Source organism: Triticum aestivum, chromosome 6B, assembly GCF_018294505.1.
Source record: "Triticum aestivum cultivar Chinese Spring chromosome 6B, IWGSC CS RefSeq v2.1, whole genome shotgun sequence".
Taxonomy (NCBI): domain Eukaryota; kingdom Viridiplantae; phylum Streptophyta; class Magnoliopsida; order Poales; family Poaceae; genus Triticum; species Triticum aestivum.
In genome coordinates, this window is record NC_057810.1 from 463667923 (window position 1) to 463691988 (window position 24066).

General features: G+C 43.8%; 1 long non-coding RNA gene, 1 other non-coding gene and 1 pseudogene across 6 annotated transcripts; all 3 read left to right on the forward strand.

Moving 5' to 3' along the window:
• Positions 1–4537: 4537 nt before the first annotated feature.
• LOC123140273 (uncharacterized) lies at positions 4538–4633 on the forward strand (annotated as a pseudogene).
• A 61-nt stretch (positions 4634–4694) lies between these two features.
• LOC123140493 (small nucleolar RNA snoR136) lies at positions 4695–4841 on the forward strand. The gene has a single exon (XR_006470041.1). It is a non-coding gene; the product is annotated as a small nucleolar RNA snoR136 (small nucleolar RNA).
• Positions 4842–12719: 7878 nt separating this feature from the next.
• On the forward strand, positions 12720–15615 carry LOC123137484 (uncharacterized). 5 transcript variants are annotated; one of them, XR_006468320.1, is made up of 4 exons: positions 12720–13306; positions 13446–14713; positions 14824–14901; positions 15058–15615. It is a non-coding gene; the product is annotated as an uncharacterized lncRNA (long non-coding RNA). The 5 variants fall into 5 exon arrangements; XR_006468319.1 differs by having other exon boundaries at positions 13454–14713; XR_006468321.1 differs by having other exon boundaries at positions 12720–13245.
• Positions 15616–24066: the final 8451 nt, after the last annotated feature.

Consider the following 24066-nt stretch of genomic DNA (forward strand, 5'->3'; position numbering starts at 1 on the left):
GAAAAATGTATAGATCATAGGCTTCGAGAGAGAGAGTGTTGCTTTTGTTCTCTCTTGCTTTGGTGGTTAAACTTTGTTTGATTTTGATTGCTTAAGATACTATGCTGTTATCTGTGAGACATTGATGATCATGTGTTTGATCATAAGCTACACTTATGCATGTTTGATGATATTATCTTACCTATCCTTATGTGATCATTCACTTTGCTTGGTGATGAGTGCATGTATTCAATCTTTATTATTTTGAGCGCTCCACCAAGATGTATGTGACATGGAAGAGTAACCCACGAGCCTAATTCCTTGTGCATTTGCAGTCCAAAGCAAATTTTAAACTATGCACAAATTTAGGGGGAGCTCTTGCTTATCACATACTTCTCAAAGCGACGATGTTTTTCAATCTTATTATCATTTGTCGAAGCTTTGATCTATATGTTGTCATCAATTACCAAAAAGGGGGAGATTGAAAGTGCAACTATCCCTAGGTGGTTTTGGTAATTCATAACAACATATAGCTCATTGAGCTAATGCTATTCCAAGACTATTATTTCAGGAAAGCTCAATGAATGGCATGGCATGGATGATGAAAGTGGATCCCTCAAAATATCAAGGACAAAGGATTGGCTCAAGCTCAAAAGCTCAAGACTCTTCATTTTATATTTTAGTGATCCAAGATCACATTGAGTCTATAGGAAAAGCCAATACTATCAAGGAGGGATGAGGTGTTGCTTAATGAGCCTCTTGCTTCATGTGCTTAGTGATATGCTCCAAATACCCTCAACTACTTTCTCACATCCACATATGACCTAAACCCAAAGTCAAAATCGGTCCCACCGATTCTTTCTATCCGGCGCCACCGAGTTCAAATGTCATAGCCACTGCCACAAACCCTAGGCAAATCGGTCTTACCGATAGGGATCTCGGTCTCACCGAGATGGGGTTGTAATCTCTCTGTTTCCCTTCGTAACGTTTCGGTCTAACCGAAGTGAGCGATCGGTCCCACCGAGATTGCAATGTAAACTCCCTGTTTCCTTTTCGTAACATTTCGGTCTCACCGAAATGAGCGAATCGGTCCCACCGAGTTTACCTGACCAACTCTCTGGAAAGCTTATTACCAAAATCGGTCTCACCGAGTTTGTGTAATCGGTCTTACCGAGATTACGTTATGCCCTAACCCTAACCATATCGGTCCTACCGAGTTGCATGTCGGTCCCACCGAAAATCCTAACGGTCACTAGGTTTACTAAATCGGTCTGACCGAGTCTGTTGAATCGGTCCCACCGAGTTTGGTAAATTGTGTGTAACGGTTAGATTTTGTGTGGAGGCTATATATACCCCTCCACCTCCTCTTCATTCGTGGAGAGAGCCATCAGAACAAACCTACACTTCCAACTTACCATTTCTGAGAGAGAACCACCTACTCATGTGTTGAGGCCAAGATATTCCATTCCTACCATATGAATCTTGATCTCTAGCCTTCCCCAAGTTGCTTTCCACTCAAATCTTCTTTCCACCAGATCCAAATCCTATGAGAGAGAGTTGAGTGTTGGGGAGACTATCATTTGAAGCACAAGAGCAAGGAGTTCATCATCAACGCACCATTTGTTACTTCTTGGAGAGTGGTGTCTCCTAGATTGGCTAGGTGTCACTTGGGAGCCTCCGACAAGATTGTGGAGTTGAACCAAGGAGTTTGTAAGGGCAAGGAGATCGCCTACTTCGTGAAGATCTACCGCTAGTGAGGCAAGTCCTTCGTGAGCGACGGCCATGGTGGGATAGACAAGGTTGCTTCTTCCTGGACCCTTCGTGGGTGGAGCCCTCCGTGGACTCGCGCAACCGTTACCCTTCGTGGGTTGAAGTCTCCATCAACGTGGATGTAAGATAGCACCACCTATCGGAACCATGCCAAAAACATCCGTGTCTCCAATTGCGTTTGAATCCTCCAAACCCTTCCCTTTACTTTCTTGCAAGTTGCATGCTTTAATTTCCGCTGCTCGTATACTCTTTGCATGCTTGCTTGAATTGTGTGATGATTTCTTGACTTGTCCAAAGATAGCTAAAATCTGCCAAACTCTAAAATTGGGAAAAGGTTAAGTTTTTAATTGGTCAAGTAGTCTAATCACCCCCCCTCTAGACATACTTCAAGGTCCTACACCAGGGCAGCTACCTGTTTCTTCCACTGACTCTTCAACATGTAATCTAGCCCCAAATTCAATAGAACGATAGGAAAAAGTTCGAGCAGGCACAAAGTTGTATCAAAATATCAAGAGGAAGGTTGATTGGATTTAAGTGTTTCCTTGATTTCTTCCATGGCACATTTCCTATCATTTCACAAACTAGAATCCTTTGATTTTCTTGTGAAGTGTCCCATCCCATATTTGTGTATCTAACTTATCCCGGTGCCACTCTCTGTAGAGTTGTTGGGCTTCCTGAAAAGGAAGGGTGAAGTAGTATAGTAGCAGATAATATTTCCCTCAGTTAAGACCTAAGGCTTATCGAATCAGAAGAAGACGACACACAAACAACGTGAACGATACGAACACACACAAAAAGCAAATGCTTGCACCCAATGAAGGCAAGAGGGTTGTCAATCCCCTTGTTCTCACCAACTGCTCTCTCTCCCCCCTCTCTCTCTCTCTCTTATTTGTCTCTTGGCCATGGTAGGAAGCTCGAGTGCGGTTGGGAGCTCGTGGCTGTCCATGGTGACACCATTATCGACATGTCTTTGTCGCATGTGAAATCCTAGCCGTGTGCGTTGTTTAAATGCTCATATCACATAGTAAGCCCTAAATCAATCTAAGATTTGCCTCTTATCCTGTGAAATCAAAGTTAGTGTTTTTTATTATTGGTGCAAGTTTGTTTTCTCTGTCGATTTGGCTAGAGTGGACGGGAGAAAATTGTTGGATGTAATTTATGTCTAAGAATATATTGAAATGTTGTTGGCACATGAGGAGCTTGAGCACATTGCAATGTTAGTTAGACAACATTGTTGCACTTAGGCAGTTGAGCAAGGATGAGAAGGAGAGCAAGATGGAGATGGTGACAAGAAAGACCAGGAGGAAAACAATGATAGGCAGAGGAGCTATGAGAGTGCTCTTGTTGAATAAAAAAGAGAACTGAAGCATGTAATAATTGTGCTTGTAGGCTTAGTTAAGATATAATGTGTCCACATGCAATGTTGTTTTTAGGAATGTGCATATGCGCTGTCGCTTTGTAATTGATATCTATGCAACCTTGCAATAAGCATAATCAATGTAGTATTGAAATTGAATTTTGTATGGCTGAATGAAATGCATGTTTTAACTTTGTACGGGAAGAAAGAATGCATGTTTTAACTTTGTACGGGAAGAAAGAATGCATGTTTGAAAGTTGTTCAGCAAACCCTACTGGAATAACATCCATATAGCATGCACATCATAACATCCAGAGCAAAGCACACTCACAAAAACAGCTAACAATTTTTGTCTCTAGTTCCAATGCTTGTGGAAGCAAATGCTATGTCTTGCTTATCGCGAGACAAAAGCATAGCTCACCTACAGTGTCTTGGCGAAGTGGTCCGGCCCAACAACATACCCAAATGGTTTTGTGAATCTTTTACAGTCCGTTTTGAAATCCTTCCATGGCCAGTTTTAGGAACCATCTGTTTAGTTTTACGAAGGTTTTGGCCGTTTTTTTCTGTTAGTTTTTTTACACTTTTTAAATACATGTTGACTTACTTTAAATACATGTTGACAATTTTATGCATATAGGTTGAACATTTTCCAGATACATGTTGAACCGTTTTCAAATACCGCCGATTTTATCCACGGGCGCCGCCAAAGTCCATCTATACGTCTAATCACCCCGCTCAGGAGATTGTTCTGAGGAAAACTACTATTTTTTTTAACAAATTTGTGCGAAGTGAGGGAAAAGCTGCCACTTTAGTGCTACTAGCTAAATGCATGTACACTGCAACGGGGCACATTTTATTATTATTGTTCAACGTATAATTTCTGGATTTATCGCTGCACATTTCAAGTTTGCATATGGAAATAATTATTGCATCTTTGAAATTTGTACGGGTTCAGATGGTTGCGGAGCCCGTATTTGTTCCGCGCCCAGAAAAACATGTGTTGCGGCCCATAGCAGCAGTCTGGCCCATCGCTCTAGGGCCCATTAGGGTTTTGCTGTGCGAAGGCAGCGACGCGCGTTGCTATAAATAGCAGTCGCCTCTCCCTCTGTTTACCGCATCACCGCCGCCGCCGCCGCCTCCTCGGCACCCTGCTGATTTGCTTCTTCGTTCTCGTTGATTTGTTTATCTCGATTTGTTTTGCTGTTCTCTGTTCCCATTTTGCGATTCGTTGGTGCTTCGTCATCTGGTCATTGGGATGATCAGTCTCTCGAGTCTGATCGGTTCCCAATGCACTCGTTCCCTTGAAGCAACATCGTACCGTTGTATCCCGAGTCCGCCCCTCTCGTGTGCCCTCCGAGTTTCTCTCCCAGGCACCGGCGGCTCTTACATACATCTAAAAAGTTCCCATTTCTCTCTGGACATCTTGATTTCGACAACCGTGATGAGCCAATTTTACAGTTGCAGACCTGTAATGACTCCTGCGGAAATGATCACATGGTCAAAGAACATCTAAGGGACTGAGTTGTCTTAGAAATCATCATGATTCCTGGTAGTACTATATTGGATCTTGTTTTGCCGCGTGTTTTGGTCTGCTGCTTCTCTTAAGTATTCGTGTCTGTGAACTAATTTGTATGGTTCCCGGGCAGTGATTAGACGGGAAGCAGAAAGCAATTGTTCCTCTCGCTATCCAATGCGGAAATTCTGTGATGCGATTGGACGTCGAGGAACTACACTGCCTTATTTGCTGAATTCGATTTCCTCAGTCCGGTTACTATTTACGCTTGCATTTGTTTGTTTATAAAAGTGATCTCTTTTGTTGCACATGGTCACCGGATCAAAACGCTGATATGAACGTATAAAGAAATTGTATATGTGGAAGGATCTGCACGGGCGTTAAGGAATGTTAAGTATGCGGCTAAACTTGATTTGCTCGGTCTTGTTCGGACCTTCTGCATTTGCATCGACTAGAAAGGTGCGCCATAGGTCCTGGTTAAGGCGCAACCAGAACTTGCAAAATGAAGCATGGCATATGCCTCAATTTTTGGCTCCAGAATTTTATGGGATGTCAGAAATTCAAGGAACCAGGACCTCAGGAAAACTGACGTGGCTGTATTGGCCTCAGATTCGCAGCACCGTTCGTTGTCTAAGACCAACAACAAATATCACAGTGTGCCTGCCCCCGGTATCCCATCACTTATTTTAGAGGTCCTCAGTTGATCAATGTGGTTGGTAATCAGTAACCCAGATGAATATGTGATACTTTTGTGTCCCTTGGTTTATGCCGTCTGTGCCACATTTAGCATAGAATTCCGATTGTGTGCCTGCCCCCTGGGAATTCATTATGTGCACTGTTATCTTCCTTTCGAAATTGTTTAAGAGGTAAACCTCCTGTTCTGTTGATTTTCAGAATAGCTTAGCTGTAACAGTCCTTACTGTGAAGTTCACTGAACATCAGTAATTTTTTTAATTTGTAGTTTGTTGGAAAACTAATGGTCTGATTGTGTGACGGGGGGACATCCGAGTCCTTCTGCCTGATCAGGAGCAAACTATCTGTGTTTGTATATTCCCTGGCAAACGTCGCAAAACAAACCTTTGAATGTTATGATTCCTCTGGAATTTTTCCATTCGAAGGCATATTCCGCCCTTGATAGCGGCGTTGCTGCAGTTAAACTTTGGGACTTGCCATGAGACAATTCATTCAATTCCATTTATGTTTGATGGGAAGCATTGGTGTCATTTTGCTCTTTGGAGCATTTGGAGCAAACTGTCCGTCTTAACCTCACAAAGTGAAGCTTTAGATACTGATTGTGTGTTTAGCGGCTCTCCAAATATTCTGGTGTGCTGTTGTAGTAGATTCAGGCTGAAAATCTCAGGCGAGTGTGTCATCAGTTTTCTCTCTTAGAGTTAGACAACGACACGTGATTCCATAAATTTCTTGGAAAAAAACAAATTGGAATATTGTGGACAGCATTCTTAACTTTGCTAAATGAGTAAATGAAGAAACAGCCTGAATTAGGCGGTCAGTAATAACTGTACATGTAGACATCTGGAATCGTAACATTAATTGTTAGTTTTCTTATTTCCTGCTGGTTTTTATTTCTACCACCTTACATGATGTATTTAAGATCTTAGCGAAAGACAGAGACCAGGAGTCTCTCTCGTTAGGGTGACGGTTGGTGTCCTTTCCGTAGTTTACGGAGGCGATCCCGAGGACGATTCCGATCGGAGCCTAGGGTTCCTTTCGCATCATCGCCGCCGCTGTCTGGTTCCTTCGTCCGGGTGATCTTTGAGCTTTCCTTTTCCTTGTGCCATCCACCAAATCCTTCTGTGCGTTTCCCTAGGGCGTGCAGTCGTAAAGCACCTGCTTCCTAGGAGGGGTTTGGGGGGTCAGGGGAGAGCAGCCATGGCAGTAGATGGTGTAGCGGGGTTGATAAAGGGACTGAAACTGTCTGAGGAGGAGAAGAAGGGCGTCAAGGTGCGGCTTCCAGCAAGGGAGAAGGGCAAGGCGTCGATGGTGCAGGCAATAGGCAAGGTCATCTCCGAAAAGTTAGCGCACCCAGATGCGATCTGCCTCTCACTAGGCAGGGTTTGGTGCCCGATAAAGGGGATCGATTGTAAGGAGATCGGAGTAAATCAGTTCCTCATAACTTTTCATCAAGAGTCTGGTAAGCGGAAGGCGATCGAAGATGGACCATGGATGTTTGATAAAGAAGTTGTGGTGGTGGAGGACTATGTACCGAGTAAGAGGCCAGAAGATTATGCCCATAATAATATCCCTATTTGGGTGAGGGTTTTTAACCTTCCTCTTGGTATGATGAACGTGGGATCAGCAGAGGACATTGGTAATATCATTGGAGTGTTTGTGGAGGCGGACACGAGTGCGGATGGAGTTGTAATCGGTAGATTTCTGAGTGTGAAGGTAAGGATGCAAATTGATAGACCTATTATGAGAGGATTCACGCTCGATGGGGGAGAGGAAGGGGTGGATAAGAAAGGCAAAGGGGAGGCTACGATGGAGAGCGGGGTTGAGGAGGAGGATAGAGATTGGTGTAGGCTGGAATATGAATTTCTTCCTGATTTCTGCTACTCATGCGGGATCATTGGCCATGTGGAGAAAGACTGCGATAAGAAAGCTGTGAAGGGTGTAAGCAAACAGTTTGGTAGATGGCTACAGGCGGACATGGGTCAACGCAGAGGCTGGGGGGAGGAGAAAGCATGGCGGTCTGGAGGCTGAAGCTCAAGTGGGACACGCAGTTTTGGTTTTGGCCGATCAGAAGGGAGATCAGGGAGTGGGAGCGAGAGTCTATCTTGGAGGAAGAGTGATTCCAGCGGCGGCGGCACAGGTAGGATAGGGAGGGAGGAGGAGGTCACTAGCCCTGTCAAAAATGATAATAAACTTAGGCCGGGGCAAACCGAAGCAACTGGTTCTGGGTGTTAGTGAGGAGCAACATATGCAGATTATCCCGGTTGCCCAGGATGGAGTGGTCAATGCGGTACCAAACAAGGCACACACTGAGACCATGGTCCCAGCAAACAAGTTGGAAAGGAGGGTTGCATCAGGTGGCAGTGGAGGAAAAGAGAAGGGCGCAGGAGGGAGGAACTACAGAAAGAAAGGGAGGGAGAGGAACAGGGAGGCAGATGAACCTGTGGAGGACTTGGGGGGTGGGAGGGAAGAGGGGGAGGACAGACGAGGAAGATGAAGTGGAGAAGCTGGGAAAGAAGGGAAAGCTGGAAGAGAAGTTAGGAGAGGAAGGGCCAGTGACCCATGCACAAGGTGTAAACGTCAATGACAAGATATCGGCCGGGCTGCCGGAGCAGCCCCGCCGGGATCAATGAAACTGATCGGTTGGAACTGCCGGGGTCTCGGGAACGGCCTGGCAGTTCGTAGCCTCCTTGAGCTAGGGAGGTCGGAGGAGCCCGACGTGTTGTTTTTGGCGGAGACGAAGTCAACAGAGAAGGAGCTTGAAAAATTTCGATGGTCGTTGGGGTTAGCTAACATGGTGGTTTGGAATCCTGTGGGACGAAGTAGAGGTGTAGCGCTTTTCTGGAGGAGAGGTTTAAGTATCTCGTTAAGATCGTACGGGAGGCGACATGTGGATGTGGATGTAACGGAGGATGATGGGAGGATTTGGAGACTGACGGGGGGTGTACGGCGAATCTGAGCTGGAGCGTAAGGTGGAGACTTGGAAGATGATGCGCATCCTTGGGCAACATCACCGAAGTGGTCGTCCTTGGTTATGCCTTGGAGACTACAATGAGATCCTAACCGGGGATGAGAAGATGAGGGGTGCTGTCCGCCCCCAAAGGTTTATGAACAATTTTCGGGCAGCTTTGGAGGCGTGTGACTTATGTGACATTGGATATGAAGGAGACAAATACACGTGGAGGAATCATAGCAAGGAGGTGGATACATACATTTGTGAACGCCTGGACAGGGCCACGGCCAATGCAAAATGGTGCGAATGGTTCCCGGAATTCAGTGTGATCAACGGGGCTCCTCGCCATTCAGACCACAGACCGATAATAGTTAACACACAAGGTGTGCCCAGTAGGGCGAGCGGAGGCGATCGGGGGTTCGGATTCGAGGCGTGGTGGTTGCAGGAAGAGGGATGTGGTGCTGAGATCCAAGGAGCGTGGGAGGAAGGCTGCCTGAAGGAGAGGGATGATGTGGCTTCTGTGATGACCAATGTGGCTGGGAGGATGAAAAGGTGGAGTAGGGAGGTGGTGGGAGAACTAGAGGGGAGACTCAAGAGAGCACGAAGGGAGCTGGAGGCATGCATGCGGGCGCCAGTTACAGAAGCAAAAGTTAGGGAGGAAGCGCGACTGCGGTGTCTTGTAGAGGAGCTGGAGACTAAGAAGAACATTAAAGCGAAGCAACACTCGCATGTTACTTGGCTCCGGGATGGCAACAGAAGCACAAAATACTTCATGGCCGTTGCATCTGCGAAGAAGAAAGCCAACTGGATTAAGAAGCTGAGTAGGGAGGACGGACCGGAGGTGAAGGAAGGGGAGGAGTTAACTAACTTTGTCTGCTCTTTTTTTCTGGATTTGTTTACTTCTACGGGGGCTAATCGCCTGCCTGAACTTATTGACAAGGTTAAACCCCGTGTGACTCCTGCCATGCGAGCTATACTTGAAGCGGAGGCTACTGGGGAAGAAATTAAGGCCGCGTTAGACCACATTGGTGACTTGAAGGCCCCGGGCCCTGATGGGATGCCATCGATCGTTTATAAGAAACATTGGCACTTTATGGGGGACAAAGTGGTGGATGAGGTCCTTGCGGTGCTAAATGGTGGAGCTATGCCGACAGGGTGGAACGACACGGTCGTGGTTCTCATTCCGAAGGTAAAGAACCCCCATAGGATCAAGGATCTTCGCCCGATAAGCCTTTGCAACGTGATCTACAAGTTAGTCTCGAAGGTTATCGCCAACCGACTTAAGCTTGTGCTTCCTGACATCATTTCTCTGAATCAAAGTGCCTTTGTTCCTGGCCGGATGATCACTGACAATGTGTTAGTGGCTTATGAGGTGTCACACTACCTACTGAACAAGAAGAGAGGCAAGGATGGTATAGCAGCGGTGAAAGCGGACATGAGCAAAGCTTATGATAGGGTGGAATGGGGTTTCCTGCGTGCGATGCTGACAAAGCTGGGTTTCGGTACTCGATGGATCGACTTAGTCATGCATTGTGTTAGCTCGGTTCGGTACCAGATAAAGGTTAACGGAGTTTTATCCGAGCAGTTCTCGCCCTCCCGAGGACTCAGGCAAGGGGACCCTGCCTCGCCGTATCTTTTTGTCATTTGTGCGGAGGGACTGTCAGCACTGTTACATGATGCGGAGGAGACCGGAGCAATCACTGGTGTTAGGATCTGTCCTCAGGCATCGGTAGTGTCGCACCTACTCTTCGCTGATGATTCGTTCCTTCTGCTGAAAGCGCACCAAACAGAGGCACAAGAGCTGCGTAGGATACTGGACCTGTATGAGGAATGTTCGGGGCAATGCATCAATCTGGAGAAGTCTGCAGTCATGTTTAGTCCCAATACTAGTGCTGCGGTAAAAACGAGTGTCAAGGACGCTATACAAATACAGAGCGAGTCGTGGAATGAGAAGTACTTGGGACTGCCTGTTCATGTGGTCAAATCAAGGAAAAAGGCCTTTGCTTTTGTCAAAAGCGCAATGGCTGGGAGAGTGTATGGATGGAAGGAAAGGCTCATAGCGAAGGCGGGCAAGGAAACTTTGGTCACAACAGTCGCTCAGGCCATCCCTACTTTTGCAATGTCCTGTTTTTACCTAACAAAGTCGTTCTGTGATGAACTAAGTTCATTGATAGGAGAATATTGGTGGAGCCAACAAGATAAATCCCATTGTACCCACTGGATCGGATGGAAGACTCTCATCAAGCCCAAAGCACAAGGGGGTTTAGGGTTCCGTGACATGCATGACTTCAACTTGGCGCTCCTCTCCAGGCAGATTTGGCGGCTGATTCAGCACCCTGAATCTCTCTGTGCCCAAACGCTGAAAGCGCGTTATTTCCCCAACGGGCAGATTCTTGAAGCGACTCCTAGGGATGGCATCTCCTATTCATGGCGCAGCCTCCTTCATGGCCTTAATCTGTTCAGGGAAGGGTACATTTGGAGAATTGGAGATGGCACCCAAGTAAATATTTGGTTCGATCCCTGGATTCCACGACCCTGGTCACGGCGTGTCTTGACACCCAAGGGACAGAACCTTCTACAGTCTGTATCTGAGCTCATCGATCCGGCTTCAGGTCAGTGGGATGAACAATTGGTGAGAGACACCTTCTGGGCGGATGACATCAAACATATTCTTCAAATTCCGCTACGGGAGGGGGTTCGGGATTTCATTGCATGGCATTATGATTCCAAAGGCACTCACTCCGTCAAAAGCGCTTACAAGCTTCAGCGTCAGCTTGAACTTCATATGCAGAACGCCGGTGTGGGTGGCAGCGCGACAGATCCTAGTAACCTCAACTCTGTAAAGGATGACTCATGGAAGCGCCTGTGGAAACTGCCGTGCCCAAAAAACATTCAGATGTTCGTGTGGAGGCTGAAGCACGACTCCCTCGCTCTCCGCACTAATGTAGCACGCAAAGGGATCCACATTGCGGACACAAAATGTCTCTTTTGCGGTAGAGCTGACGAGGACGGGGCGCATCTCTTCATCAAATGCAAGACAGTAAAGGAAGTGTGGAGGGACTTAGGCTTGGAGAAGGAAAGCCTGGAGATGGAAGTAATCACGTCCGTGCATGTGATGATGGATTATGTTTGGGGCCTAGATGAGAAAAAGAGGCTACACATACTCACATTTTGGTGGCTGTGGTGGTCAAACAGGAACAAGCTTAGAAAGGGAGAGATGCCTCTAGTGCCAGATGAAGTGGCGAGGCGAACAAGAAGCAACGTGATTGAGTATGTGCACATCTTTCTGAACCCCCCAGTCAAGAGCAATCCGGAGAGGTGGCGGCCGCCAAGTGACATGGAATACAAGATTAATGTAGATGGTTCTTTTGTGCCCGGGTAGAACCATGCAGGATGGGGAGTTGCGGCAAGAACAAAACATGGAGACTTGATCTGTGCTCGGGCAGGACGGACTGACAACGTCGGTGATGCCTTTGCTGCTGAAGCTATAGCCATGTCACATGTGATAAACTTGGCGGCAGAGCTAGGTATGGTTCGAGTGGAGTTTAAGACTGACTCGCAACTTCTGGAGGAGGCGCTGGACCTGCGTAGGGTGGATTCCTCGGCCTATGCAGCAGTGATTGAAGACATGAAATACCAGTTAAAGCTTTGGTTTTCTCATTTCAACATCGCTGTTTGCCGGCGTAGTGCGAACTCTGTCGCTCATGAACTTGCTAGTCTTGGTCGTTTATGTGATTCAGCCCACTGTATGCAGTGGGATACGAATGTACCAGCCCAAGTGGGCGCCTGTGTGTTGGGTGATTTGCCCGCACGTTGAGTAATAAAGCTATGTTGCTTTCAAAGAAAAAAAGATTTTAGCTATGGATGTATATTCAGATGGGGCTATATATTTTTGTCAAGCATCTCACTATCAAGGCCAATGGGATGTGAGACTACATTCTGACAAGAGGAATCACCGGGGAAATCACAACGACATTTGGTTAATAGAAATATAAGCATGCAAAGTTTTGGATGTCCTCCCATCGTGCGGTGGAAGGACCACGCCATCAGCATTATCACCATCACTGCTACATCCCTGCAACTACCACTGGCCAGCCGAGCTCTGGCAAACAGCAGCACGATGGGGCAGGGAAACAATATTTGTGTTTTACACTTTTACTTGGCATTACTTTGGAGAAATACTGTAAAATTGAAATGATGCTTCTTTTAGTCATTGTAACTACTGCACTGAATTCTAGAAAAAAATGTGTCACAGAAATATTAGCTTAGGTTGAGGAGATGAAATTATTTTTTGTCCCCTGTTACACTTCAACTTGTAAGTTTTGACTAGATTGTAGCATTGGTAAAGAAGTCCCAGGGTCGTTGTGCAAAGCTATTTATAGTGAATAATGTAGCCCAACTTGCAGCTTCAGTAACTGGTGGTGTTATTACTAAATGTGTTTTGTGCAGGTTTCATGCTCTCCTATTTGTGATCTATGGGATTTGCCCTTGATCTATTCGATACAATGACTGGAACCACGCTCCAGCCGCCCATCGCAGGTCCTTTCGCCGCCGCTGATCTATTCGCTATATCGACAGAAACCACGCCCTGGCCGCCATCACGGATCCCTTTGCCGGCGCCCAGATCCTAGAGGTGCCGCCGCCGAGCGCTTGTCGCTCGCCCCCGCCCGTCTCTCCCTCCTCGGCGTTGGCAGCTTCGAGTCCTTCAGACAGTGTGCCCCAGTCGCTCCCGTTCCTCCTCTGCTGTGACCTCCTACTGGGCGCCTCGGCCACGGTTGACCTCTTCTCCTTCCCCGATCTCCTCGCGTCCGCCGCCGCTGCCCGGGGAGCATGCCGATCGCAGGTCGTCCTGGAGGTCACGGCTAGGGAGTTCGTCCCCAAGATGTCGCAGGAGGCTGTGGCGCAGATGGGCCAAGAGGAGCAGGGGCACCTTGCACTTGCCGGTCAAGCAGCTTGCAGAATTCCGTCTGGCTACTCGAGCAGGTTCGCCGTTCTTGTTGTTCTTGCGTGTCAAGACTCTTGGCTGCAGACTTGCAGATATCAAGTACGAGTCAATGCTTAATTTTTGTCACGTTTCTTACTCACCACTGTTATTTCTAGCATCCAACATACACGAATTGAATAGACCAACGGCATTACATGTTTCATAAGCATGTTTCTAAATGCTAATTAGCAGTTCTCAGTTCTGCAGATACACTATGATTGCAGCGGGTGTTGGAAAAAATCATCCGATGGTCGTGAGTGACGAAGGAAGTGCTTTGTATTTGGTGACTGCTGGGGACGAGTTCACTAAGGAGTGGTTGACTCCCTCTCCTGTTGCTTTTTTATGGTTGATAGATGACACAACTAGAAGTGCAGCAAATACAACTTATATTGTCACCTGTTCTTAGAATCTACCTGTTTCGGTGATAATGAAACCAATAAAAATATTTATGACATGAGCATACATAACTTATATTGTTTAGGACGATGGGGCAGTTCTGACAATTTATGGGAATTTGACCATATGCGAAACTCATTTTCCCACTGTGTTCTTACACTGCTGTTATTTTTGTGTTGTCCCTGACTCCGTGTTGTTCCAAATTTGGTGCGGGGACTAAGGTGTCGCCACTCCCCTGCCTTGTTACTAAAGCAACTAATGTTGTTTGTGGTGCCGACTTCACTAATCTAATTGTCATCGGTTGAGGGATCTTCCGTACTGTAAGGCCTTCCTGAAACTATTAAACTTAAAGATTAGCACGTTTTTTTCTTTCAGATAAAGCAAGCTTTGATCATCTTCTCATCATAACAACTTTAGATTATTATCTGCTTTGGCTGTAATTAGTGGGGTTTTTCCTTTGTCATTTCTTTTAAGATGTGTTTAGTTCTTTTGTGCTATTCAGTACATCAGGACTTCCTCGGTATGGCCAACTTGGTCATGGAAGCGAATCAGGTTGGTTGCTACTATGTTAACACACGAAACCTACTAAATTTGCCACGCTGGAGGCGGGGAAACCTAGACCTATGCTAATTGATTTAATTAATTATTATTATTCGTTGGGCGTCCGAACAAGCAGCTGAGCGTTGGACATGGCCTTATGCCTCCGAATAATATGTTCATACCCCATAAGTTCTTTGGAATATTCATACATCCAGTTCAGTACTATTTTCCATATTTTAACTTTACATACTGTTTTTTTATTATCTGATGTTCATTATAAGTACCAGTCAAAAAACTGTTAATTATAAGTGCATAGCATAGCCCTATATTTATTATATTCGGTGACCTTTTTTATGAAAATCATTGCTACGAGTCACCATTTTATATTTGGTGCTCATACCCTAAACCTTTTGTATTTGCAAGATCACTCCTTAATGCTAAGAGGGGAGAGATGATTTTAGGGATATTTTTGTCAAAGGAGAACATTGACAAAAACAATGAATACAAGGAGCTTGCAGCCATGATGGAATGGTACAACGGCAGTGATAAGATTTGTGTATTGTTTTTTAACACAAACTAACATGTAGATACTAGGAATATGGCTGAATTACTAAATGTTGTTACTTTCTTTTTGCATCCAGAATCTTTGCGTGGCAGCCTGCTTACTGCCCAGATAGTGAGCCCCTGAGCTCCTGAAGAAAGGACAGTTGAAGGAGATGGTAAAGTTACTTATAAATGTCTTGCTTCTTAAGCATTTTACCATTTATTGAAGATGTAGTGTTTTTTAATTGTCGCTAAGCCAATTATGAACAAACACTTTGTGCTAAACATCTTGTAATTCTTGTCCAACGATATACATTATTTGATGCCTCAAGAAAGAAGCGAACACAAAGGATCCTACGCCAAAGAATGAAGAGGCCGGGGAAATGATTGAAGGGGGTGCGTGGAGGACATGTGCATGGCGGAAGCTGGCGTGATGACTGCGAAGGTCAAAGGAGAGAAGGCTCGCACTAGACTCATTTTGGAGTCTCTGGACAGGCACATCGCGCATCAACCTTGGGTGATTTAAGTGAGGGTGGTTCTATATTTTCCTCCCTCTTATTTCTGTCAATGACTAAAGATAGATGATTAGGGAATTTTTTTATCGATTGCCATGGATTACTGGAAATTTTCAGCGAGGTAAAACAAAGGTGATATCTTGAGGATCTAATGCTTTGAATTGTCTAACAACGCGCTTAATGATGATCTCTATTATTAAAGAGGGAGCGTGTACATAGTTGTTCGTTCCCTACTTCACTTTGCTTCCGCCTCCCATCATGTAATTTATTTGCTGAAATCTGTATTCAATGATGCTCTTGTGTCTAATACTTAGCCCTGTTTTAATGCATAGGCTATCCCAGGAAATTCTGTGCTCTGAACATGGGTTTAAACAATCCTGTACTTTTCATTTGTTTCACCAAATTGGTGAGTATTATATATTCTAAGTATTCAGTTGCCTACAAAATAATTATATAACAGATATCTAATTCCAGGTTGACATATAATTTACACCTAAATTGAGAACAAAAATCAGTTTCGTTCCTTACTGCAAATATTAAATTTATTTGGACTTCCTTAGTTTTGTCTTTGGTTTTCATGCCATATTACTAACTGAACCAGTGATAGATTGTTAAAATGGCATCAAGGTTGCTATTTCAACAAAACCAAGTATTTTTCGTAACTCAGGTAGTTGTTGTTTTCTCTTTGGAGACTCTAGATCATGACATAAGTGAGGTGTCTAAAGCCATGTTATGGATTTCTAAACTGTCAAAGGTTGTTGTGAACTCGCCATCCTGAGTTTTTTACTCTCTCTGCTATGGTGTTACAGTTATAGAGGTCTTGCCGTCAACTTAGATTGATGTGTTTTGTCGACTACCTTTTTTTTAGCAGAATAACTGTTGGGTAGCCCCAACAGTAATTGTTGATACTGTTGGCTTAATGGATGGTAAAGTGATCTATTGCTATTTTGCATTTGATTCATCTGCAAATTAGTACGCCATCCGGTCCTTTTTACTCTGCATATAAGAATTGTCCGAAGTCAAACTTCATAAAGTTTGGCCATAATTATATGGAAAAATATCAACATCAACAATACTAATGTTACATGATATGAAAATTAGAGTCATGACGCATCTAATGATATCGATTTCACATTGTGAATGTTGGTATTTTTTTCTATAAAGTTGGTCAAATATTACGAGGCTTGACTTGGGACAAATCTTATATGCGAACTAAAAAGGTTCGGAGGGAATACTAACTGATAAAAGATGCATATTACATGAATCCATGAAATTTAGTACTTAACCATGTCATTGATCTATAGATCAAGATAACTTGTATTGAGAAAATTAAACATTCCTGAAGAGAAAATGCCTCTACATGTTCTCCTTCAGTGTGTTGCAGAAAAACCATCCATACACCATCTTTGTGTGTGTGTATATAAATAAACATTTCCCCTATTCTACAAAACATTTATAGTACTATATATTTCAGGTTGGGTAAATCCTATCGAGACTTGACATGGATTGAAAATGCCAATACCGAGGGAAAATCTCTCTCAAATAATAGGATATAGTTGTTTTGTTGCAGTACAACTTTCTTTCGTTTTCATCCCTTCTTCGATGCAGATAGTACTCCCTCCGTTTTTATTTACTCTGCATATTAGAGTTGACTGAAGTCAAACTTCGTAAAGTTTGACCAAGTTTATAGAAAACAATATAAACATTTATCATAATAAATCTATACGATGTGAAAGTACATTCAATAATAAATCTAATGTTGTTGATTTGTTATTATATATCTTAATATTTTTGTTTATAAACTTGGTCAAAGTTTGTAAAGCTTGACTTCGACCAAAGCTAATATGCGAACTAAATAAAAACGGAGGGAGTATGAGGACAAATATTACAGAAGACCTGACAATAAATTATTTATTAGATTTGGAAAAGTAATCTGATAAGTAAGGGCATCTAAAGCGCTTCCCCTAAAATTTAAGTCCTCAAAAGACCCTCCAAATTCTACTCAAATTTTGAGGAGTTAAAGGTTGTTAGACCCAGCCCTTCCCTTAATACTTAACTCTCTATAAGTTTTAGGAGGGAGTGGACGAGGAATGTTGGAAGACATTTAAAGTTAGGGATGATGAGAATGCCTATGGCAAAAATATATGTGAATTTGAGCTGGGTGGCAATGTAGAGCTGAAGCCAAATGACTCGAATTCATTTGTCAATTCATATGTTAGGGATGATGGGACTCAACAAATTGATAGACTTGGAGCAAACACCAGGTGAATTTGGAGTGGCCTGACAACATAGCGAAGTAATAACACGGTGATCCAGGAGTTAAAGTTTAGGGGCTCATGATAGATCCATTTGTTGGCTCGTGGCAACGCATGGGCGTTCTACTAGTATTAATGTGTACTCTACTAGTACTCCTAGTAGCACCATGGTAATAGATACCGGTTCGGTTACTAAGTGTTAGTAACTCGAAATAAAAGGCTACGGAATAAACGGAGACTAGCTAAAGGCGAGGTGATGATATGTGTTGGAAGTATTTCCAAGGTTGATGTGATCAAATATCGCACGCTCCCTCTAACATTGGTATCGGTGTTAAACCTAAATAATTGTTATTTGGTGTTTGCGTTGAGCATAGACATGATTGGATTATGTCTATCGCAATACGGTTATTCATTTAAGGAGAATAATGGTTACTCTGTTTATTTGAATAATACCTTCAATGGTCTTGCACCTAAAATGAATGGTTTATTGAATCTCGATTGTAGTGATACACATGTTCATGCCAAAAGATATAAGATAGTAATGATAGTACCACCTACTTGTGGCACTGCCATGTAAGTCATATTGGTATAAAACGCATGAAGAAGCTCCATGTTGATGGATCTTTGGACTCACTTGTTTTTTGAAAACTTTGAGACATGCGAACCACGTCTATTGGTATGTACGCATGAAGAAACTCCATGCAGATTGATCATTTGGACTCACTTGATTTTGAATCACTTGAGACATGCAAATCATACCACATGGGCAAGATGACTGAAAAGCCTCGTTTTCAGTAAGATGGAACAAGAAAGCAACTTGTTGGAAGTAATACATTTTGATGTGTGCAGTCCAATGAGTGCTGAGGCGCGCAGTGGATATCGTTATGTTCTTACTTCACAGATGATTTGAGTAGATTCTAAGTATATTTACTTGATGAAACACAAGTCTGAATTATTGAAAGGTTCAAGTAATTTTAGAGTGAAGTTGAAGATCGTCATGACAAGAGGATAAAATTTCTATGATATGATCATAGAGATGAATATCTGAGTTATGTGTTTGGTACACAATTAAGACATTGTGGAAATTGTTTCACAACTAATACCGCCTGGAACACCATAATGTGATGGTGTGTCCGAACATCATAAGATGCACCCTATTGGATATGGGGCATACCATGATGTCTCTTATCAAATTACCACTATTGTTCATGGGTTAGGCATTAGAGACAACCGCATTCACTTTAATAGGGCACCACACAATTCCATTGAGATGACACCGTATGAACTGTGGTTTAGAGAAACCTAAGCTGTCATTTCTTAAAAAGTTTGGGGCTGCGATGCTTATGTGAAAAAGGTATTAGCCTGATAAGCTCGAACCCAAAGCGGATAAATGCATCTTCATAGGACACCCAAAACAGTTGGGTATACCTCCTATTTCAGATCCGGAAGCAAAAGTGATTGTTTCTAAAAACGGGTCCTTTCTCAAGGAAAAGTTTCTCTCGAAAGAATTGAGTGGGAGGATGGTGGAGACTTGATGAGGTTATTAAACCATCACTTCAACTAGTGTGTAGCAGGGCACAGGAAGTTGTTCCTATAGCGCCTACACCGATTGAAGTGGAAGTTGATGATATTGATCATTAAACTTCGGATCAAGTCACTTCTAAAACTCGTAGGTCGACAAGGATACGTACTACTCCAGAGTGGTACGTAATCCTGTCTTGGAGGTCATGTTGCTAGACAACAATGAACCGACGAGCTATGGAGAAGTGATGGTGGGCCCGGATTCCGACGAATGGCTCGAGGCCATATAATCCGAGAGAGGATCCATGCATGAAAACAAAGTATAGACTTTGGAAGAACTACTTGATGGTCGTAAGGCTGTTGGGTACAGATGGATTTTAAAAGGAACACAGACAATGATGGTAAGTATCACCATTAAGAAAGCTCGACTTGTTGTTAAGATGTTTTTCCGACAAGTTCAAGGAGTTGACTGTGATGAGACTTTCTCATTCGTAGCGATGCTAAGAGTCTGTTGGAATTATATTAGTAGTTACTGCATTATTTATGAAATCTTGCATATAGGATGTCAAAACATTGTTTCCTCGACGATTTTTTGAGCAAAGGTTGTATGTGATACAACCAGAAGGTTTTGACAATCCTGAAAGATGCTAACAAGTATGCAAAGCTCTAGCAATCCTTCTAAGGACTGGAGTAAGCATCTCGGAGTTGGAATATATGCTTTGATGAGATGATCAAAGATTTTGGGTTTATACAAAGTTTATGAGAAACTTGTATTTCCAAAGAAGTGAGTGGGAGCACTATAGAATTTATGATGAGTATATGTTGTTGACATATTGTTGATCAAAAATGATGTAGAATTTCTGGAAAGCATATAGGGTTGTTTGAAAAGCTACTTGAACATTGAGCGTCAAGATCTATAAGGATAGATAAAAAACGCTTAATAATACTTTCAAATGAATACATACCGTGACAATATTTTGAAGGAGTTCAAAATAGATCGGCAAAGAAGGAGTTCTTGCCTGTGTTATAAGGTATGAGTATTGAGTAAGACTCAAGACCTGACCACGGCAGAAAAGAGAGAAAGGACGAAGGTTGTCCTCTATGCTTTAGACGTAGGCTCTACAGTATGCTATGCTGTGTACGGCACCTGAAGTGTGCCTTGCCATGAGTCAGTCAAGGGGTACAAGTGTGATCAAGGAATGGATAATAGCACAGTGGTCAAGGTTATCCTTAGTAACTAGTGGACTAAGGAATTTTCTCAATAATGGAGGTGGTAAAAGAGTTCGTCGTAAAGGGTTACGCCGATGCAAACTTTGACACTAATCCGGATGACTCTGAGTAGTAAACCGGATTTGTATAGTAGAGCAGTTATTTGGAATAGTTCCAAATAGCGCGTGGTAGCTGCATCTAGGAGATGACATAGAGATTTGTAAAGCACACACGGATCTGAAAGGTTCAGACCCGTTGACTAATAACCTCTCTCGCAAGCAAGATATGATCAAACCCCATGGGTGTTGGATTCATTACAATCACATAGTGATGTGAACTAGATTATTGACTCTAGTGCAAGTGGGAGACTGTTGGAAATATGCCCTAGAGGCAATAATAAAATGGTTATTATTGTATTTCCTTGTTCATGATAATTGTCTATTGTTCATGCTATAATTGTATTAACTGGAAACCGTAATACATGTGTGAATACATAGACCACAACATGTCCCTAGTGAGCCTCTAGTTGACTAGCTCGTTGATCAATAGATGGTTATGGTTTCCTGACCATGGACATTAGATGTCATTGATAATGGGATCACATCATTAGGAGAATGATGTGATGGACAAGACCCAATCATAAGCATAGCACAAGATCGTGTAGTTCGTTTGCTAAGAGCTTTTCTAATGTCGAGTATCATTTCCTTAGACCATGAGATTGTGCAACTCCCGAATACCGTAGGAATGCTTTGGGTGTGCCAAACGTCACAACGTAACTGGGTGGCTATAAAGGTGCACTACGTGAAAGTGCTAGTATCGACTAGAGGGGGGGGGTGAATAGGCGATTTTTATGAAAGTCTTCAAAACTTGGAAGTTTCGAAGACAAACAACAGAAACAACCTAATTGATATGCAGCGGAAGATAAACTACCCTAAACAAGCCATAGTCAAGTATGTAATGATGTGAAAGTACAAGACTAATAGCAGTTAGGTAGTAAGGATCAAGATGGAAGATAGTGTGAAGCCAATCAACAATAGTAGTCAAGCAATGAAGTCAATCAGATAAACAGATAGGCAATGACTTCACGAAGACAAACTAAAGTAAGGTTGGGAAGGGATAGAACCAGTTGCTTGTTGAAGACACAGGATTTGTTGGACCAGTTCCAGTTGCTGTGACAACTGTACGTCTGGTTAGGGAGGCTGAGATTTAACTCAGAAGACCGTGTCTTCACCTTATTCCCCTTGAGCTAAGGACACCCAGTCCTCGCCCAATCACTCTGGTAAGTCTTCAAGGGAGACTTCCAAACCTTCACAGACTTCGTTCACCGGCAATCCACAATGACTCTTGGATGCTCAGAACGCGACGCCTAACCGGCTGGAGGATTCACAGTCCTCAAGTGTAATAAGTCTTCAGGTCACACAGACAGAAAGACTTCAGTGATGCCTAACACTCTTTGGCTCTGGGTGTTTGGGTTTGTCCTCGCAAGGATTTCTCTCTCTCAAATGCTTCGAGGTGGGTTGCTCTCAAACGACAAAAGCCGTGCACAAACTCTGAGCAGCCACCAATTTATGGTGTAGGGGTGGGCTATTTATAGCCACTAGGCAACCCGACCTGATTTGTCCAAAATGACCCTGGGTCACTAAGGAACTGACACGTGTTCCAACGGTCAGATTTCAAACACACGCGGCAACTTTACTTGGGCTACAAGCAAAGCTGACTCATCCAGCTCTGGATAAGATTTGCTCTCATTGTCTTCGCTCGAAGACATAGGATTTGGGTTGAGCATCACTTCAGTCACTCTGACTTAGTTCACTTGGACCCCACTTAACAGTACGGTGGTTCCTATGACTCAACAAAGAAGAAAATGAAACAACGAAACCACACAGTCTTCACGCTTCATAGTCTTCACGCAATGTCTTCTCATGTCATAGTCTTCAATATGAATATCTTCTCTTACCACCATTGTCTTCAATGTATTCATACATTTTTAGGGGTCATCTCCGGTAGGTAAACCGAATCAATGAGGGACACTACCTGCGTTATCCTGCAATTCTCACAAACGCATTAGTCCCTCAACCAACTTTGTCGTCAATACTCCAAAACCAACTACGGGTGGCACTAGATGCACTTACAATCTCCCCCTTTTTGGTGATTGATGACAAAATGGTTGAAGTTTTCAACGGGGATAAAGTATGTGAAATTGTAAGGATAGGGAATTGTCTTCATAAGTTGCAAGGGCTCCCCCTGAAGATGTGCATATAAGTAATTTGCTTTTGGAATGCAAATGCACATGGCAGGTTGTACTTGTGGAGATCCACTTCAACTTATGAAGATAATTCATCATGCATGAAATGATATAGCAAGTAGAATGACATGCATAATGAAAAATGGACGTCTGCAGAATGATCTAAGTGCGGAAGTTATCATCGCACATGCGGAATTTATCATCGCATCACAGTAAAGCAAATAAGTAGCAGAAGTAGCAGACGACCATCAAGTTTAGGTGTTACAACTCAAAGAACCAAATGTTTCAAAGCGCAAGCACGCAGCAAAATATAATGCAACCGCCCATATGAACCCGCTTGAATACTATCAACTCATACGCTTCTCCCCCTTTTGTCAGTAATGACCAAAAAGGTTTGAAGACATAGAGCATCTACTCGTCATGAGTAGGTGAAGCAGCTGGGTCGTTGTCGTTGGTTGGCGGTGCAGATGAACTTGGTGCAGTGTCGATGCGCGCAGTAGTAGGAGGTGGTGAAGTAGCGTCATCTTCATCATCGATCACTCTGGCATTAACTGTTGCCGCGGAAGAAGAATATTCAGAGTCTTCAAGAGATGGAGTGCGACGTAAGACAGCAGTCCGTGGAGGAGTGGAGTCAAACTGGAATCTCTCATTGAAGCCATCGTCTTGAAGATCTGCTTCAGCACTGAGCAGGGTCAAACTCTTCCATGATCGCCGGCAAGTTTCATGAGCAACAAAGGCATTCTTGGTGGCAAGGTTGCGAATGCGATTGACATCCACCAAGAGGCTTTGCATTTGTCTCTTGAGCCAGAAATGATGCTTATCCTGTTTCTGATGAAGGGCCACAAGAAGTTCTCGGTCATTGAGAACGCGAGAACGCTTCCGAGGCCTTTGCGCAATGGTGCTTTCAGTGGCTTCAGTGGGCGCTCTGTGAGGCAGACGAGTGTTACCAGCCAGTGGATAGATTCTTGTTGCTGCTTGAACACCTTCAATAGGCTGAGTGAAGCTTTGGTGCTCAATATTCTGAAGACAAAGCGGCGTCTTGGCAGGGTCAGAGTATATAGCATCAACTGACATATCAACCTCTGGCAGAAATATGATATGATTGCGAGCAGAGGGCTGATAATTGACAGATGAGTGTCGCTTGATGAGGCGCATGACCCATGGAGCATAAAACTTCAGACCAAATAGGTCAGAGCCGGAAGCAGCAAGTTGCCTGATGAAGAATTCCTGAGTGTTGAAGCTGACGCCATTGAGAATATAGAAGACCAAAGTCTTCATAGCTCCTTCAAGCTTGGCCGCTGATGAGTGTCCCTTGACTGGCCATAGAGTTCGCCTGATGATATGATATATGGTGCGAGGCAGATACTCAAGGTCTTCAACAAAGAAATGTGTGGGATACTCAGCGTCAGATGGCAAAGGCTTCATCATGCTCAACATCTGGCTCATATTGGGTTTTGGCTTATGAAAGATGCTCTCCACAGCATTGCGGTGTAGCTGACAGTCAGGTTCATATAGTTCTCCTGGAGTGGCTAGCCCTGTAAGCTCAATGATATCCATAGCTTTGGCTTCATGATGAACATTTCCAGTCATCCACTC